Source organism: Ailuropoda melanoleuca, chromosome 16 (genome assembly GCF_002007445.2).
Source record: "Ailuropoda melanoleuca isolate Jingjing chromosome 16, ASM200744v2, whole genome shotgun sequence".
NCBI lineage: Eukaryota > Metazoa > Chordata > Mammalia > Carnivora > Ursidae > Ailuropoda > Ailuropoda melanoleuca.
In genome coordinates, this window is record NC_048233.1 from 1,255,960 (window position 1) to 1,276,530 (window position 20,571).

Consider the following 20,571-nt stretch of genomic DNA (forward strand, 5'->3'; position numbering starts at 1 on the left):
TTGTGGTCTGAGAATATGCAGGGAATAATCTCAGTCTTTTGGTATCGGTTGAGACCTATTTTGTGACCCAGTATATGGTTTATTTTGGGAAAAGTTCCATGTGCATTAGAAAAGAATGAGTATTCTGTTGTTCCGGGGTGTTGTGTTCTGTATATATCTATGAGGTCCATCTGATCTAGTATGTCATTCAAAGCTCTTGTTTCTTTGTTGATTTTCTGCTTAGGTGATCTGTCTATTGCTGATAGTGGAGTGTTGAGGTCTCCTACTATTAACGTATTTTTACCTATATGTCTCTTTATTCTGGTTAAGAGTTGGCTTGTTTAACTAGCTGCTCCCCTATTGGGGTCATATATATTTATAATTGTCATATCCAATTGTTGGATACATCCTTTAAGAATAATAGAGTGTCCTTCTGTATCTCTAACTACAGTCTTTAGTTTAAAATCCAGTCTATCTGATATGAGAATTGCTACTCCAGCTTTCTTTTGAGGTCCATTTGCGTGGAAGATGGTACTCCATCCCCTTACTCTAAGTCTGAATGCATCTTTGGGTTCAAAATGAGTCTCTTGTAGACAGCAAATGGATGGGTCATGTCTTTTTATCCAATCTGCAACCCTGTGGCGTTTTATGGGAGAGTTTAAGCCATTTAGATTGATAGANTGCATTGAGAGTGATTATTGAGAGATATGATTTTAATGATGTCATGTTGCCCGTGAAGTCTTTGTTTCCACAGATTAAATTTCTGTTCTGTATCACTCTTGGGGCCTTTTTACTTTTATAGAACCCCCCTTAATATCTCCTATAGGGCTGGTTTCATGGTTACAAATTTGGTCAGTTTCTTCCTATCCTGGAAGGTCCTTATCTCTCCATCAATTTTGAATGACAGCCTTGCTGGATAAAGGATCTTTGGCTGCATGTTTTTCTGGGATAGAGCTTTGAAAATATGCTGCCACCCCTTCCTAGCCTGCCATGTCTCTGTAGACAGGTCTGACGTTATTCTGATATTTTTCCCTCTGTGTGTAAGGATTTTCTTCCCCGTGGCCACTTTTGATACTGTATCCTTGGATCTAATATTTGCGAATTGCACTATGACTTGATGTGGTGTAGGTTTGCCATGGTCGACCTTGGGAGGGGGTCCTCTCTGCCTCTTGGACATGAATGCTTGTTCCCTTTGTCAGATTAGGGAAGTTTTCAGCTACAATTTGTTCAAATATCTCTTCTAGACCTCTCTCTTTCTCCACCGCCTCAGGGATGCCGATGATTCTGACATTGGAACGGTTCATTGCGTCAGTAATCTCCCGTAATCTACATTCTTGAGATTGGATTTTTTTGAGCCAAGTTTCTGTTTTAACTTTCTCTTCTACTAACCCAACCCATCCTCCAATTAACTAATTCATTCTTCTGCCTCATTTACCCTGGCCGTCAGAGCATCTAGTTTTGACTGCATTTGATTCATAGCATTTTTAATTTCTGGGGGTTGCCCAGAGCCCAAATATTGACCAGGACCCAGGCAGTGTGCACTATTTTCATTAATATTTTTTTCAAGTCTACACATCATCTTGACCATTGTTACTCTGAACTCCATTTCTGACAATTTGGTTATTCCATATCCATAAGTTCTGTGGCAGAGGCCACAGACTCATTATCTTTTCTTTGCTGGGGGGGATTTCTCCTCCTCATCTTTCTGATGAGGAGAGGTTGAGGGGTTGCCCAGAGCCCAAATATTGACCAGGACCCAGGCAGTGTGCACTTGTTTTATAGGGACCTTAGGGATGTGGGCTTCTTGATTTTTCAGCTTGCCTTCTGGGGGAGGGGCCTGCTGTGGCAACCCTGTTTGGGTAGAGTTGCCCTGTCCGCTGCGAGGGGGGATGGGGATGGGCACAATGTGAGCTGGTATTTCTAGGCTTTTGTTCTCTGGCGGCTTTCCTGGCAGTTTTCTGTGACTCTTCTGAGAGTCAGAGCAGCAGTGGCCTTATCCTAGCCTCTGTCTCAGAACAGAGAGATCACAGTCCGCTCTCCACTGAGTTCTCTTGGCCACTTTAACTCTGTTTCTGTCGGTTCTGCCAAAAACCCTGCAGTGTCCCGTGTTGTGCACCCCACAGCCTGTGTCCCAGCCCTCACTTCCAGGGCCAACATGTCTCTGTCCTTTGTGCTTCTAACACCGCCAGCCACCCCCCATTCCCACGTATGCTCCCGAGCTCCCTGTTTCAGTGCGGTTTGTGCGCGCTCCTGAGCGCCGGTTTTGTCTGGATGCACGCCTGCTTCCGAGCTTCCAGTATCAGTCCGGCTCCAGTGAGTGCTCCGGAGCTCCGGTTTTCAGTCTGGTTGCGCAAGCGCTCCTGAGCTCCCGGTTTCAGTCTAGTTTGAGTGTGCACTTCGGAGCTCCAGTTTTCAGTTTGGATGCACGCATTTTCGAGCTCCCAGTTTTAGTCCAGTTCCAGTGAGCAATCCAGAGCTCCGGTTTTCAGTCTGGTCGCGCGTTCCGAGGCTCACGACCTCAATCTGTTTTCTCACGGGTGCCGGTTGTGAGTCCGGCCCGCTCCCCAGTGCAGGTGGCTACTGCTTTCCGGTGCCCGAGTGCAGCGGCTCCCTCCGCCTTCCATTTATTTTCCGATATCTGTGCGCGGATTCACGGCTCCCCGCTTCATACCTCAATATTCAGCACTGGAGATGTTCATTTGTAGAGATCCAGATGTATCTTCCTACATCTCAGGCTGATTCCATGGGTTTTCAGGATGGTCTGGTACATATCCAGCTCGACTCAGGGGACCAGCTGAAACAGGGGTCCCCTACTCCTCCGCCATCTTTTTCCCTCCCCTCTACTCATTTTCATTCCTGTTATCTTGTCTCTTTGTGTGCCTAGTTATTTTGTGTTGTGGGTTAGACCTTATTTTTGTAAAATTGTTTTTCAAAATAATTTGAGAACTTTGACGGTATTATCTTTCTCCAGAGAAGATTGATATTTGTTTTTGGCAGGCATTTTTTTTCAAGTTTCAGAAAAGAGATTTAGATTATTTTGTTCAGTCTTTCTAGTTGTCCTCAGTAGGACAGTTGATCCAAATTACCTCATGTGCCATTTCACAATGCAAAAGTGATCTGTACTTCTTAAGGAAGACTACCTAGGGAAGTCCCTTCATTATAATTTTCCCTACTACCACCATGCCAGATCCAGGTAACTGGGACTTTGAATACATGGACATATTAGAAAAGGTTGGGAAATCTCTGCTAGTCAAATTCTTTTAGTGCCAGACCCTTGGGATAGAGCTTATTGGAGTGAAGTTTCTGTGGACTGGTTAAATGCAGAGTGAAATACCTGGTAATAAGATTAAACAGGAGGAAGTGATGGTTTGGTTATAGTCACTGCTGATTCTTACTCCTTCTTTCAGAAATGTGTAAAAGGTGCAGATTTTAGGAAAATTGAAAAATGTCTCCATGATTCAGTGGCAAAGGAGACATCCTTACTATAGAGTTATCAAGTTGGATGAGTTACTAAGATAGTCCTGATTATATCTCTATTTTTCCAACAAACACTAGTATACATACCCAGGCAACTCATAGCTTTCTCTTCCCTAGCTGTTCTTGAGGTGGGGTTTAACAAAGAAACAAGCTTGTTTATTGATGTCAACTTATAGTGACTTTGTACACTAAAGTCAATCTTTCTATGAAACTCAAACAAAATGTTCTTAGGATTCCAGACTTATTTATTTCCCTTTCTGGCTCAAATCACTAGTGAATCAATAGAGGCTTTGGCACTGATCAAATCTCCCATATAGGGGAAAATCTCTAAGCCTTATGCTTAGTGTTTTGTTTTGTTTAAAGAGATTTCAGATTTATTGGAAAAAAAATGTCGGACTATTTTCTCTTCTGCCTCTAATAGCTGTGTGACCTTGGCAGTTACATCATCTTATTGGGTCTAGGTTTCAACACCTTTATTTATTTATTTTTATTTTTTTAAAAGATTTTATTTATTTGACAGAGATAGACAGCCAGCGAGAGAGGGAACACAAGCAGGGGGAGTGGGAGAGGAAGAAGCAGGCTCATAGCGGAAGAGCCTGATGTGGGGCTCGATCCCATAACGCCGGGATCACGCCCTGAGCCGAAGGCAGACGCTTAACCGCTGTGCCACCCAGGCGCCCCTCAACACCTTTAAAAGAGGATATTGGATGAGAAAGCTCACTCTGGATCTAAGATTTGTTGGGTTATTTTCTAAATATCTTAAGAAAGATTCTAGTACCTTTCCTTCTTCCAACTATCACGGTGCCTTATATATAATAAGTCTTCAATAAATGTGTGACAAATGAACTAATATATAACTTTTATAATATAACTCAGAATTATATTATGTATTACATAAGAAATAATATATATAATTTATATAATGTTTGGGGAATACTTTACATCTGCTAACATAGTAGTCATTAATTTTGAGATTTAAAAATCAAGTACACTTCCATTCCTCACCATTTTGGAGAAACTAGTAGCAGATGAGCCCATCTACCAAAAACATTAAAAACTGGGCAAAAATATGAGGAAATTATTTTCAGAAAGTGGACATAAAGCAGCACAGGGCTGTAATCCCTGAGAGAATTGAAATTCATGAGGTGAACACCATATTCTGTGACTGGCAACAAATTCTTCACTGTAGCACCAAGAACTACAGTCCAAGCAGACAGACCACTGCAGCCCCACTGATCTGAAAAGGCAGAGATCAGATCAGAATTTGGGCAGCTGTAGTGGCTGTGCTGTGATATCAGAGAGGAGAAAGCTAGGTAGATAAGGAGCCCCAGAAGTTTGTGTAGGGGTTCCCTGTGTGTCCGTGGCTTAGGGCTGGGTCATATATGTGCACAGTGAAACCACAGAGGGCTATCAAATATCAGCTGTTACAGGGTTAAAAGCAGAAAAGAAATACTATAGGTTAAGCAGTGCTGAGGAAAGAGCAGGATAGCATTCTGGGCCTGACATACTGGAGAAGTCTAGTTATTATCTCAGCAATGCCCTGGGAAACTAATTGAAACACCAGAAATGTACACCTGGAATAAATAACCTACCCTACAGTAAGACTTAAGAAAAAAAAAGATTTTATTTATTTATTTCAGAGAGAGAGAGCGAGAGAGAGAAAGTGAGAGAGAGCACAAGAAGTGGGGAGAAGGAGAAGCAGGCTCCCCGCTGAGCAGGGAGCCCAACATGGGGCTCGATACCAGGACCCCAGGATCGTGACCTGAGCTGAAGGCAGATGCTTAACTGACTGAACTACCCAGGTGCCCCAGTAAGACCAACTCTTGACAAAGCCTGTAAGGAAGGAAGCTTTGACAAGATCTGAAAGGAAAATGGAGTTTGGAGGTTGAAGGCTTTGGCTTTTAATCAGTTTGTACCAACAAGCGAAAAGCCAAGCCAACACAAGTTCATGGTGATCAGCCAGCAATTGAACTGCCTGCTGAAAAATCAACACTTTTAGTAAGATAATAGAATCCAGTTCTCTATAACATATTATTCACAATTCCAAAATTCAGAAGAAAATCACTAGCTATATAAAGAAATCAGAAAATGTGATACATAATCAAGTAAAACCATTCACCAGGGAAGTTAAAATGAGATTGCTCAGATGTCAGACTTAGCAGACAAGGATTTTAAACCAGCTTAAAAATGTTTAAAGAATAAAGGAAAATATATTAAAAGAATTAAAGAGGTATATGGCCTTAACAAGAGAACAGATAGGGAATTTCACAGATAAATTAAAAACATAAAAAGAAATCAAATGGAGATCCTATAAAGAGTAACTGAAATGAAAAGTTTATTGATTACATTTATTGAAGATGAGGATAGCAGAGGAAAAAGTGAACTGGAAGAATAATCAATAGAAATTATTCAATCTATGAGCCAAAAAAAAAACCAACAAAAAACCAAAACCTGAAGAAAACTGAACAAAGACTAAGGGACCAATGACATAATATAAAATGGCTTAATGTAAGTGTAATTTAATCTCAGAAACGGAAGCATGAAATTGAAGCAAGAAAATACATATAGATATTTGAAGAAATGATGGTCTCAAATTCCCCAACCTTGATGAAAGCCTTCAACTTATGAATGAATCTGAAAAGCTCAGTGAGCTCCAAGTAGGAAAAATAAAGAAAACCACAGGGACATTATGGTTAACTGCTAAAAGCCAAAGATAGAAAATCTAGAAAGTAGTCAAGAAAAAAAAGAAACATGTACAGGGGAACGATGATAAGAATATCAATGACTTTTTATCAGAGACAATGGAGGCCAGAGAAAATGGAACAGCAATCTTTATAGTTCTGAGAAGAAAAAAAATGTGTCAAACAGGAACTGTATATCCAGCTAAAATATTCCTCAAAAAGAGGATGGAATAAAGACATTTTCAGATAAACAAAAACAGAATTTCGCAGCAGCAGATCTGTGTAATATAAATCCTAGGGGATGTCCTTCAGGGTGAGGGGAAATGATAGCAGAAGGAAACTTGGATCTATAGAAAGGAATGGAGAGCACTAGAAATGACAAATGAGTGGGTAAATATAAAAGACTACGTTTATGTTTTTTCATAATTTACTTAAAAGACAACTGACTGTTTAAAAGCCAAAAAAATATTAACACTGTAGGATGGGGTTTAAATATATGCATAAGTAAAAAAAAATAACAATCACACAGGATGGAGGATTGGGTAAATGAGATTATACTACTGTTATTACAGTTGTGACAATACACTTCAAATATATGAATTTTATTGAATATGAATTATACTTCATTAAAGTTAATTTAAAAAATCAATTGTAGATGTTCCCCTTCTTCTAACCAGCCCAACTTGGAGCCTGAGGTAAGTAGAGGGTTGGACCCACAGGAATACTAATAGCTAATATTTGCTGAATGCTTCTTATGTGTTGAGCACAATTCTAAATGCTTTATGAACATTTGTTTATTTAATCCTCACAACAACCCATGAAGTAAATGCAATTTTAACCCCCATTTTATAGATCAGGAAACTGAGGCATATAGCTAATAAGTGGTGGCTCTGGGAATTTGAACTCAGGTAGTGGGACTCCACTATCTATGTCCTCACCTACTAATTGGCACAGATCAGCAGGAGGGAACTGACCAAGAGTAACAGGTACCTGGAACTCATGCTCTGTGTATTGACCATTTCATGGGATGCTGACCTCACTGTATCTTCATTTTCTAACCCCTCATTTTTCCTTCCAGCACTTATAAAGCATGGGTCACTTGTAAGTCTAAGTGGCCTTTATTATTATCATTATTTTAAATTAGGTTATAGTCACCTTGCTGCTGGCTGTTATTTCATTTTTGGGGATCTCCAGGAAAGGGCCAGGCACAAAAGAGAATCAATCATGGAGCTTCCTGAGTTTAAGAAGCTCTCTCTTTTTCTGTGAGCTGCCACCTGCCACCTGCCACAGTCCTGGGCACATGGACTTAGTGCTTAATAAATATTATTGACTGGGATGCCTGGGTGGCTCAGTCAGTTAAAGTGTCTGCCTTCAGCTCAGGTCATGATCCCAGGGTCCTGGGATCAAGCCCCATGTTGGCCTCCTGCTCAGAGGGGAGACTGCTTCTCCCTCTCCCTCTTCCTGCCACTCCCCCTGCTTGTGCTCTGTCTCTCTGACTGTTAAATAAATAAAATCTTTATAAATAAATAAATAAATATTGTTGACTTACTATATAACATATTCTTCCACCTCTGGCCTGATTGCTAATGTGTTGGGAGTTAAAAGAGTGAAGGGATTTGCCAAAGGTGACTACATCTGGAATTTGTGATTAAAAGAAGAAATTCTGAGGTTACCGCTGTTCTCTGCCATTGAAGCACAGGATGATACAGCTCAGAAGAATTTGAGGGTTACCACAGTTTAACCCTTCCATCTCCCAGATGAGGAAACTGAAAGTCAGAGGTTAAACAATAAGGTCACCTTGCTGGCCAGACTTAGATCCCTGGTTTCTTCACCTGCAGACCCAGAGTGCCTCCCACTTTCTCACAAGTCCCTGGTTCACCAACCATCAAAACATAAATAAACCAGCACCCTAACTATCAATTGTCCTCAATCTTGAAAGCCACAGGGAGCACCCTGATGGGAAAATATGCCCTCCTCCAAACCACAGTGACCTGAGTCCTACAGGGAGTATTCCTGACTTGGAAAATAGTCTGAACCCATCTCTGTTCATTACTCTGGGAGAAGCGCTTGGGACTGTATTTGCCTATCTATAAATTAGGGATAATGTCCCTGCCTTCCCGGACCACTGGGCCGATTAATCAGCCAATAAAGTTCCTGCAGTCTGAAAGCCTTGCACTGATGCAGAATATTGCTTATGGTTGGTGGTAACCCTAACACTGATCACCACCTACATTTTGTTTTTAAATCAAAAAGGGACATTTTCATCATGGGGGAATGTCTGTGCTTTCCTTTAGTAAATATGAGAAGTTATTGTGTGATTGGATGCATTCTCTGTCATTATTATTTTTTAAGCTGCTGTATGTAGAACACCAAATAATAGAGATTTTCCCAGTTTGGTCAGATACTGTTATTGATATTCAATAACCTCTCAGGAAAACTCCATGACAACAGGGCCTGGAACTTCTGAAATATGCTCATTGTTTGAATTAACTTGTTTTGCTGCATTGGGGTCATCCTCCTTTCCTTACTACCTGATGCCATGGCTCATCACAGTTCATAACGTTTCTCTTCAAGAGGTGGATTTAAAGGAGTCTTAGCTGCTAGAAGCTCATGGGGCTTGAGAGGTAAAACCTCATCCCTGTCCATGGAATACTCATCACTAATCTCACTTTGTAGATAAAGAAACTGAAGCAACGTGAAGCAGGGAACAGAGAGGTTGGTAGCAGAACTGGGGCTGTAACTGTGCCCCTGACCTCCTATTCTGGAGCATTTGGAAAGGAGGGGTCAAGAGCTCCCAAAGTAGAGGAGGGGGTGCAGTAGTAGAATCATGCTGGGTGACATGGGAGAGGGTAGGCATCAACTCCCAGCTGTCTTGAACATGACAGGTTTTGGGGGACTGGGGCGGGACCCTATTCTAAATTCTGTTCTGTTTCTGGTAGGCAAGGAATGCCAACACCAGGGAGCTGACTTCAGACTCCTCACAGCAAAGCAGGCCAGCCAACCTGTTTGGAATGTTAAGAGGCCATGCTGTTTATAGCTGTCCTCCAGAGGGTCTGCTCTGCCTTAGCGAACACAAGCCAGCAGGCTGCCTGGAGCAGGAAAGTGGGAGGGAGCACTGACGTCCCCTCAGCCTTCCATCTTGGGGTGGCTGTGAACTAATGTGTGTGAGGCAACTCTGTGAGCTCCAAAGACTATACAAAACTGGAGGATCCCATCATGACTCCTATCAGTCTTCTTACAGGTGGTATAGGAATTAAGTCCTGTCTGCCTGCCACCAGGGAGCTGTGTGACCTTCAGAAGGCCATTTAAGATGTCTGGTCACAGTGTTCTCATCTGTAAAATGGAAACTTGGTTGGACCAGATACCTAATGTCCCTTCCCACTCAGATGTCCTTCAGAAATGGCACCCTAAGAGGAATGCAGGGAACAAGTTTTCCTGTTTTAGTAGAAGAAAGTGGCAGACGAGAGACCTAGAAGATGCTGCAGACAGGATTTCTACATAGGATGGACAGTGGGATGGGCAGCTTCTGGTCCCTCCTAGGGAGAAGTAGAGAGAGGGATGGACTTAGGCACCTGCCCCTGTCCTTGTATCGAGTAGCCTCGTAAGTGGTTCAAGTTCCCTCATTTTGGTTTTAGGCCCTGTGACATTTAATATCCCTTTAGGACAAAAGGGATGAAAGGGCAGAGAAAGCAAATTAGAAAGTGAGGGGAAGAAGAGAGCTAAGTCCAAGGAAATGAAGCAGAGAGTGGAGAAGCAAGAAGGCCTGCTACCGGCCAGGGCCGGTAAAGAGAGGCTGGTCCATGAGGAAGGGGGAAAGAGACTCAGAGGCCAGGCAGGTCAGGCCCTTCAAGTTACAGGTAGAACAGAGATCCAGAGCGAACCAACCTGCCCAAGGTCCCTGAGCTAGGTGAGCATGAAGGCCAGGCTGGATTCCAGTCTTCAGTCCACTTCAGGCTTCAGCTCTCCCACCTCACCTGCAACATGCTGGCACTTTATGGGATTGTCACATGAACCAGAAGAAAGGGAGGTCCGGGAAGGTGATGACACAGGCAGAGGAAAGAGCAGGGGTTGGGGAGAGGACAATGTGCACTTGAATCTCTGCTCTGACTCATGGGTCTTCTCTGGGTTGCAGGCTTCAAAATCTGTAAATTTCAGGGGCTGGGTGATTTGATTTGCAAATACCATCTCTAGATAGGCTTTCCCTCATCAAATCTGGAAGGGTGAGGTGTCCTTAAATACACTGAGGGAGCTTTTGCAGGGACCATCCCTGGTACCCAAGCTCTCCTCCTTCCTAACAGTGCAGGCACCCCCCCGGGAACATTGTCCTGGGAGAGTAATGGTGACTGCAAATCCACTGTGGCCCAACTTACCAAACAGCAAATTTCAGGCAGGATGGTATAACTGCTTTTGAACCATCAAAGTGTAAACACACTCAGAAAAGTTGTTTTTAGCAGCTCTAATATGCCCCCAATGGGTCTGATTAACTGTCAGCGTTTGCTAATCAGTGTGGCCAATTTCACAGTTACTAACCCCCAGGAGGGGAGAAGGCATTCTGGGGGAAAAACTGCTTTACGGGATGAATATGGTTCACCTGGGTACTTGGGCACTCAGGTGAGTTTTTAACTTTTGCAACAGGAAGTTTTAAGTCAAGAATGTGCTCTATCAATAGCAACAAAGGCCGTGTGGTAGGTGTTGTGTAGGGTAAGGTCTGTGGCGGAGTGCTCAGAGGGCTGGATGCCCTGGACCTGGTCCCCAGGAGGGAGGTTGGGCAGGGTGGGAGAAGGTAGGCTGCTTGGGTCTGGTTCTGACCCCAGCTTTGCCACCAGCTAGTGGTGTCCAGGGTGGGTTACTGAACCTCCCTGGAGTCCAAGATCTGCCATCCGTTTTGATACTCTCTGAGGAGATTCCCGAGGCATTTTGCTGTCTCTCTGCAGCGCAGTCTTTTGAATGTTTTCAGCAGAGAGGAAAGAACAGAGTCTATTTAGAAAACAGCCTTACTGGCCCGACATCCAGGACCCACCACGGTGGGGCCGACCTGCCTCACCCGGTTCTTACTACGGCCTCTTCAGTGGTGGACTGATCCACGCAGAGACCTACGTGCTGGCCTGGGCTGGCCTGCCCTGGTGACCCAAACAAATGAGATTTTTGCCCTCAATGTCCTTTCATCTCCTCCCTACGTCTTCTACCAAAAACTTAAGGCTCATTTCAAATACTATCTCCTCATAAAGTTTTCCTGGGCTGCCACAGTCACTGGGAAACTCACCCCTTCAATCTACTTCACTATCATACATAATGCCTCTCTGGTAGTTTTTGGTCTCATGTTGCTATTTAATTCTTAAATGTTCTTTACCATTTAAAGTGTATCTGGGGGCGCCTGGGTGGCACAGCGGTTAAGCGTCTGCCTTCGGCTCAGGGCGTGATCCCAGCGTTGTGGGATCGAGCCCCCACATCAGGCTCCTCCGCTATGAGCCTGCTTCTTCCTCTCCCACTCCCCCTGCTTGTGTTCCCTCTCTCACTGGCTGTCTCTATCTCTGTCAAATAAATAAATAAAATCTTTAAAAAAAAAATAAAGTGTATCTGTTTTGGAGCACCAGGGTGGCTCAGTCGGTTAAGTGCCCAACTCTTGGTTTTGGCTCAGGTCACGATCTCAGGATTGTGGGATTGAGCTCCGCGCTCACCACAGAGTCGGCTTCAGAATCTCCCTCCTTCCCTGCCCCTCCCTGCTTTCATGCTCTCTCTTTAAAATCAATAAATAAAATCTTAAAAAATAAAAAGTGTATCTGTTTTGTGTTGATAGGGATTTGTTGTGTACTTTCATTTCACATGCCTCATGTAACACCATGTGATGGGATACAATGTAACGTAACCCCTACCATTTAACTGAGCACTAACTAGAAGCAGGGCACTGTTTAAGTGCTTTTCATGTATCAACTCCTTTAGTTTTTCTAACAACATATGAAATAGGTTCTACTGTTATTTCCATTTTACTGATGAGGAAGCTAAGGCACAGAAAGCCTTAGTAACTTCCGTAAGGTCACAGAGTAAGTCAGTGAAGAAGCCAGGAAGTCTGATTTAAGAGTTCTTGCTCAAAACCACTATGTCTTGTTTCTCCTGGCACCTTCTATTTGGCTGATTGACGTTGATTTGTTTTTAGGAAACAGTTCTAGTCTGAGCAGGAAAAAATAGGAAGAAAGGGTTTGACTCTCCACACATGGTCCTTAGTGCTCCTTCTCACTTCTCAATTAGGAAGCAAACCATTGTTTAATAGCTGTTTTCTATTCTGTGTGATTCCAGAAAATACACTTTTAACTGAGAAAGAGCTAATCTTACAAAAATTCATACCATAGGGAAAGCATGTCAAATCAAAAGTCTCTAAAGCATTCAAGTATCTTAACAGATGGGAATAGTATTCTATTTATCTCTGTGTCCCCTCGTTTAGTGCTTGCCTCACAGAAAGTGCTCAATAAATGTTCACGGTGAATGGATGCTATTTTCTATGGCCGGCTCTGGTCTTGCATGGGGGTGACTGCTCAGTCCCCTTCATTGTCAAACCAAGTTGGCTGCTGAGAGTTTTTGTCAAAGACCTCACAAATCTAAAAAAGCATTTTCTCACCTCCATCTGTCTGCTCCCTTTATTCAATCCACTCCTAAAAGTTCTTCTCCAGGAGGCATATGCGATTACATGGAAAGGAAGAAGTGACCCTTTGCTTATTGCTCCACAAACAAATGCACTCCTGTTGTATACACTGCAAATATTTAATCACAACCCTCCATGTTATTGTTCACGTTCACTGTGTAACGTTTATTCCATATGGCCTATCCTTCGGTACAATATGCATTCTTCACAGCACTCCTGCTGTGAGGAGTGCCTCACAAGCAGTGGGAACAGAGATCCTTAATTGTGGAAGTCTTGATGAAGCAAAATGGACAAACCTTTCAATTACACAGAACTGCACAGAAAGAGTCAACTAATTTTAACAACCACAGTGAAATCACCTCCGAAAACTTACAGCCTTACTGTGTACAACTCCAGGGCCACAGTCATTCTCCTTTCTTTTCATAACTTTCTAGACCATCCCTCCTTATTTATTCTTTAGGATCTATCCCAAATGCCACCTCCTTCAAGAAGCTTTCCTGGTTCTTTATCCCCACTCCCAAAAGTATGGCATCTCCAAAACATCCTTGTCACAGAACTCATTACATTTTTCTTAGGATTTGTTTCTGAGGTTGGGGAGAGCATTTTCCAATTTTTGTTCTATACCATAATTTATTTGAACATCTTTTCTTCTACATATCAATCTCTTTGAAAACACACTTAGCATCTGACTCCTTTCTGCATCTGCTGTAACAGCTAGAAAATCTTCTATCAAGGGTGCACTCAGTAGGTTTTGTTGAACAAATTAATATATGACTTGCACTCTCACAATCATCTCTCTCACTTCATAATCTGTGATCTTAAGATTTCAGTGATGGAGGACCTGGGTGGCTCAGTTGGTTAAAGGATCTGGCTTTTGATTTCAGCTCAAGTCATGATCTCAGGGCTGTGAGATTGAGCCTCACGTTGGGCTCCACATTGGGCATGGAGACTGCTTAAGATTCTCTCTCTCCCTTGGCCTCTCCGCCCTTCCACTCTTTCTCTCCCTCTCAAAAAAAAAAAAAAGATTTTAATAGCATTTAATACACATATAGACATTTAAAAAATAAGAGCAATTTTTTGGGCTTAGAGTTACATATTGCACAAACCATCCAACTAACCTATTTGTTATAAGGAATAACATACATGTCACCTCTGTATATATCCACATATCACACAACTGTCACGAAGATCAAAGAGGATAGAAGAAATAAACACCCTCTGGAAGTGGGGCGTTTATAACTGGAAGGTGGGTCAGCACCAGAATTTGAGTGAGCCGGTTAGTTCTTAGTAACCGCTGTGTGGAGCACTGCCCCTCAGCCATGAGGTGGCTGAGTAGAGACAGCCATTCATTCCACAGAGATTTATCCGGCATTGTAGATGCTGAGGAAACAACAGTGAACAAAATGAACAAAAATTGTCCTCCTGGAGGTTATATTCTCATGAGACAAGGGGAAGTAAGTAAATACACAAGTACATATACGGTGTGACAGATGGTGACAAGCGAAGTGAGAAAAATAAAGCAGGGAAGGGGCACAGGAAATGTGCAGATGGCTGACATGGGTTGGGAGAGCAGGCTCTCTGGTAAGATGACATTTCTGTGGAGGCCGAAGTTGGTGAGCAAGCAGCCCAGCGGAGAGCTGGGGAAAGGACATTGCGGACACGAGGAGCAGCAAGCATGAAGGCTCCATGTTGGTAGTGGGTTTGGAATGTTGGAAGCATGGCAAGGAGGTCATGGAGGCTGGCAAGGAGGGACAGACAGAAGGAAAGGGTGGAGGGAGAGGATTTCAGAGGGGAGACTTGGAGGGCTCTGAGCAAAGCCATGATGTGTATTTTATGAAGACTTGTATTTTAAAAGGACCATGTTGGCTACTGTGTTGAGACTAAGCTGTGGCAAAGGGCAAAGGTGGAAACAGAATATGGTTAGGAAGATACTGTAATAATCCAGGTGAGAGGTGTTGATGGCTGGCGCTGGAGGTGGTAAGAAACAGGGAGTTTCTTGAAGGTATGGCCGATAAGATTTCCTGAGGGACTGCCTACAAAGGGTAAGAGAAAGAAGTAAGTCCAAGATTTTTGGCCTGCATAACTGGAAGGATGAGGTTGACCTTGACCAAGACAGGAAAGACTTTGGGAAGATTGGAAGTTCTGTATTGGATGTGGTAAGTTTGAGATGCTTAGACATCAAATTAAAGGAACAGAATAGGCTTGTAAGTATACAATTCTGGACTTTAGAAGAGAGGTCTGAGCTGGTGACACACAGTTTGTAGTTATTAGAAGACATGTAGGTGACATTTAAGACCAGAAGGCTCAGGATATTTAATGTCAGATACTCAGGAACTGAGCATCCCTGAGATGGAGGAGGCCTGAGGATTGAGCCTGCAGCTCTCCAGTGCTAAGAGGATGAGAATGTGAGGGGAAATCAGCAAGTGATTCTGATAAGGAAAAGCAAACAAATTAAGAAAGAACAGTGTCCTGGTAGCCAAGTGATGACAGTGGTTCAAAGAGAAGGGATGATCGGCTGCATCCAGTGCTGCAGCTAGATCAAATACAATGGCACCAGGGAACTAACCGCTGGACTCAGTAATGTGGAAATCACTGAGATTGTTGACAAGAGATGTTTTACTGCAGTAGTGGCGGGGAAGCCTGACTGGTAGATTTAAGAGAGAATGAGAAGACTAGAATTGAAGACAACAGATAGAGGCAACTCTTTCGAGGAGTTCTGCTAAAATATGAAAGAAGACACCTAAAAATTCTACGAAATGGAATCTGCCTAGGTTTGTAGTGGTAGGAGATACTGCTGCCATCTTCCTGGATGGTATCAACCAAACTAGCACGGAGCACTTGCTCACCGTGGTCTACATACTTTACTATTTAAAAATCTCATAGACATTTTTCCAGGAGAAACGGTGATGAGCTGGATTAGTCCTTTTTTTAAGCTCCAAAAAGAGCTACTCTGTTGATGACCCATGGAACACAAGACACAGTTGTTAGCCCTATGAGTAAGGGTGAAGCCACCTGCAAGGCTGGCCACAGCTGCAAAACCATCTCAGTGTGATCATCTTCAAGGACAAAGCTATCTTCTTGGAATGCATGGCAGGTAATATTAGGGTCTTATATTTGAGGTACTGTACCATGTCCTCATCTTCTTTTTTTTTTTTTAAAGGTTTTATTTATTTATTTGACAGAGATAGAGACAGCCAGCGAGAGAGGGAACACAAGCAGGGGGAGTGGGAGAGGAAGAAGCAGGCTCATAGCGGAGGAGCCTGATGTGGGGCTCGATCCCATAATGCCGGGATCACGCCCTGAGCCGAAGGCAGACGCTTAACCGCTGCACCACCCAGGCGCCCCCATATCCTCATCTTCTTGATGAGAGAATTCCAAGGCATGTTACCTCTTCCTGACCCCACAATACAGTTCTACCATTAATTAAATGCATGTGGGGCTGTGACACCTTCTTTAGGAAGTTTCTACTGTGGAACCCTAGCGACTGTGTCTAATCTGATTGTCTGCTTTAATGCACTGAAGCATAAGTGACTCTCAACCATATGCATCTCTAATGAAGAATTTCTAGAGTAATTACTGTAACTATCTCTGCTAATAAGAAACTCCTCAATGCCTTTGTGTTAGACTAGACTGTTTATTCACAATTATTCACCCTTGCTTCTCTACAGGTACTTCTATGTCCCCTTACCCTTGGGACAAAGATAGCAATGTGACTTGATTTGGCCTCTGGAAAGTGAAGAGCCATGATATAAGCCATTTTGAGCAAAAGCCTAAAATATGCTTGTGTGGTTTAGCTCTTTGCCCTCTTTGTGAACATCTGCCCTCTGCCATGAGAACAACATGGCCTACCTGCTGGATGTTTCTTCAACCTGGGCTCTGGAATGAGGGAGCCTATAGAGGCTGGTCAAGCTCAGAGTCTAGCTGAGTCCAGAAAAGCGGCAGCTGGCCACATCGTCATGTAACATGACCAGGTATAAATGTTTCTGGTTTTAAGTCCTTGAGAATTTGGGATTGTTTGTTCCTACAGCAAAGGCTGACTGATACACTCGTATTAGATCATCAGATTCCTCAGGTGAAGGGACCATATTTGTTCTTTATGGTATGTCCTCATACCCAGAACAATGCTCTGAAAGTGTGGGCTGCTAATAAGCATGTACATAAGAGGATAAGATTTACCTTATCCACTGTAGTTTGGTTGGAAGTTTGGAATAGTTCATAGTTCTGTCACTGACATATTGGCTTCACCATCATATTAAGCTCCTTAAAGTCATGTTTAAAGTTATTCTCACCTTCCTTCTCATTCCTTGATTTTGGTCTATTGAGTTAGGGCTGACTGACCAAGAAAACCCAAAGAATTTAGGCTTCACAAAAGGGAAATTGGATCTTGGCCATCATATTCAGTTGTACCTTGGACAATAGGAGTTGAACTGTGTAGGTCTACTTACAGGCAGAATTTTTTTGATAAATACAGAACAGTACTGTAAATGTATTTTTTCCCACTGTATGATTTCTTTTTTTTTTTAAGAATGTATTTATTTATTCAAGGAAAGTGTGCTCCAGAGAGCACATGAGCAGGGTGGGGAGGGGCAGATGGAGAGGGAGGAATAGGCTCCCCACTGAGCAGGGAGCCTGACTCAGGGCTCCATCATGGGACCCTGGGATCATGGCCTGAGCCGAAGGCAGATGCTTAACCAACTGAGCCACCCAGGTGCTGCCGCGCCCCCCCCCGCCATATGATTTTCTTTGTTTCTTTTTTTTTAAAAGATTTTATTTACTTATTTGAGAGAGGGAGTGAGAGCGAGAGAGAGAGAGAGAGAGAGAGAGCGAGAGCGTGAGAAGGGGGAGGGACAGGGGGAGAGGGAGAAGCAGGCTCCCCGCTGAGCAGGGAGCCCGATGTGGGACTCAATCTCAGCAGCCTGGGATCATGATCTGAGCTGAAGGCAGATGCTTCACCAACTGAGTCACCCAGGCACCCCCCTGTATGATTTTCTTAATAACATTTTCTTTTCTCTAGCTTACTTCATTGTAAGAATATAGTATATTATAGCACATACAAAATATGTATTAACTGACCGTGTATGTTATCAGTAAGACTTATGGTCAACAGCAGGTTATAGTAGAGAACTTTTGGAGGAGTCAAAAGTTATACATGGATTTTCAACTGCACAAGGTGGGGTCAGCACACCTAATCCCCACATTGTTCAAGGGTCAACTGTGTACTTTTTCCACTCCTAGATGCCCTAAAATGGTTAAGGCCAAGTAGAAAGAATCTGCTCCAAATGTGTTTGTGTGGCTTAGCTCCAGGTTCACTTTTGAGTTTAAGACAGGCCACAAAATTTGCCTAGGGGGCCCCACTGTGAAGAAAACATTCCAACTCTTGCTTTCATTTATCTAGTAAATTCCCCTACCTTGTACAGAGACCATTGTAGGCACAGTGCAGGAACAGAGACAATTGGGGCCCAGTTCTGGGCTTCCAGGGGCTTATAACATAATTGAAGAGATGGGATATATGTGTAAAAGTCTAAGACAATCAAGTTATATACTAGTCAATCCTTTACAAGAAGTTGTATTGTACGATAGGAAAGAAAGTTTGTTTGGAAGTCAGGAGACCTGATTCTAGTCCCGCTCTGCTGCTGGTTAATTAGGTTACTTTGGGAAGATCTTTTCACTATTCTGTGCACATACAGAAAGAATCAAACAATCAAACAGTTTAATATAAAGTCCTTCTTGTTTCTATGGTAAAGGCTCGGTGTTCAGAGGACCTCTTTGTTTTCCTGTTCCCCTGCTCCCATCTCTAACCTCATCTGGTTTCAGCCCAGTCATAGGGACATTCTCTACCTTGAGTTATGGGCCAGATCTGATGGAGTTAACTTGAGAGGGAAAAATCTCAGCACATAAGTCCAGAATTATGCTCAGGTCAAGGAGGAGTGGAACGAGGAGCTCTCTGATTTAACCCCCAAGAGCAACTGGGGCTGTGCTTTGTTGGAGGTGACACTGGATGCCCGAAGCTGCTGTGTTCAGTGCCAGGAGGTCATCTGAAGAGGTAGAAGAGGGGCCATTCACGGGAGTAATGTCTGGATAGACAATATCTCTCCAATGCCCTTTGGCCTGATTCAGAGAGCCGAACACCCTCCACCCTTGGGCAAAACCAATTCTCACAAAGGCATGCAGCCCGCCCATAAATAGGGCTTCTGAAGCCGGAAATATCCCATTTGACATGAAAGAAGGAGAAGGTTGAGAGAAATGGCAAATAGAACTTTTTGAACATCGACTGATGCTATTCTGATTGTTCTTTGGAAAAATACAGAAAGTAGAGATAATCTCATTGGCTAAAATACCTTGTGCCTGAGCCTTGGGGATTAGCCTTCTCTGCTCACCTGGCCCCTCTGCTGCAAATGTATTTAAATTCCCAGCCCAGGGCCCTGGAGGGATGGCTCAGATGGCCAAGGGATTTCTTTCCCTGGGTAGCCTGTCTTCGTTTGGCTGTTTGGCTGCTATGGATGTTCTCCAGGTGTTCACAGGAGCTGGGACCACAGTGTGTTTTGACGGATTTGCATCAGAGTTAGGTTCTTTAAAACAAAGGAATTCATTTAAGAAAAAACACCTCCATTTTTATATGGAATCAGTTTTTTTTTTTTTTTTTTTTTTTTTTAAAAGGGTNGTGCTCCTGGCAACTCAGCACAGGACAACAGAGGAGGGTGACAAGATACCACTGTGAACCAGAAGAATGGCTTTACTTACTTGGGACTCCAGATACCAGGCGCAAGGGGCGCAGCACACGGAATGCCCTCAGTGCCTTCACGTCAAATCCAGCTCCTTTCCCTCCCAGAGCATTTGCCCCGTCGGCTTTGGTTGCTTGTTCTAAAATTGCACTAAAAAGCCTAGAAGAGAGGAAGGGGATATGGAGCTGTCAGACCCTGAATTCTCTGAAGGAAGCTTGGCAGAGCAGAATTTGCAGGCATCCCCAGTGCAGGAACCAGAGCCAAGGTGTGTGTGTGGGAGGGACCGTGACCATCATAAGATGGCATTCCCTCTGTGTGCGTATCGCCCTGCGAAGGGCATCACCACTGCCCAGAGAGGTCTGAGAGGCAATGGGCAGGCCCTTTGCAGTCACAAAGCTATACACGAACACAGCTGGTTTTGTGTTAGCTGGGCAGCCTGGACAGAAGGGTACCATTGCTAAAATTTGCTATAGTATCTCTGTTCCCTTGCTGGGCCCTCTCTCCATGCCAGGGTTTCCTAGCTCCTGTCCTCACATGGCCGTGAACCACATTCTCTCTCGTCCCCATACACCTCCTGACTCCTAATGATTCCCCTTTGATTTTGTCTGGGCACAAATAGGTGACTGCATGGAAATCGGCCTTGTGCTGCAGATACAAGGATGGGAAAGTGACCACTGGCTTCAGCAACATGCAGACTCCTGAGACTTTGAAAACATCTATTTTGGAGAAGTGATGGGGACAAATGCCTATTAGCTACAGGCTCAAGAGAGGATAGGAAGAAGAGTCTGAGATAGCTCTATCTACCAGAAATATGATGCAAGCCCCAAATATGAGCCATACATGTAATTTAAACTTTCTAGCAGTCACATTAAAAAAGTAAATACAGGTGAAATGAACTGTGATAATATATTTTATTTAACACAACATAACCCAAATATTATCATTTCAACTGTAATAAATACAAAGAATTTTTCATGAGATGTTTGTCACTCCTTTGTGCTAAATCTTCGAAATCTGCTATATATGTTACATGGTCAGTGTGGTTTCAATTCAGATTAGCCACATATCCCATACC

At 43.3% G+C, this 20,571-nt stretch overlaps 1 protein-coding gene across 3 annotated transcripts in view; it reads right to left on the reverse strand.

Moving 5' to 3' along the window:
• CACNA1C (calcium voltage-gated channel subunit alpha1 C) overlaps nucleotides 1-20,571 on the reverse strand; it is a 665,077-nt gene that overhangs the window by 234,951 nt on the left and 409,555 nt on the right. The window contains exon 1 of one of the 3 annotated variants that reach the window (XM_034646388.1): nucleotides 19,516-20,016. The exons of 1 other annotated variant lie outside the window; for it this stretch is intronic. The gene's annotated coding sequence lies outside the window, so the exon portion shown is untranslated. Of the gene's footprint in view, nucleotides 1-19,515; nucleotides 20,017-20,571 lie in introns of those variants that run through there. One more of the 3 variants, XM_034646389.1, reaches the window with a different exon arrangement.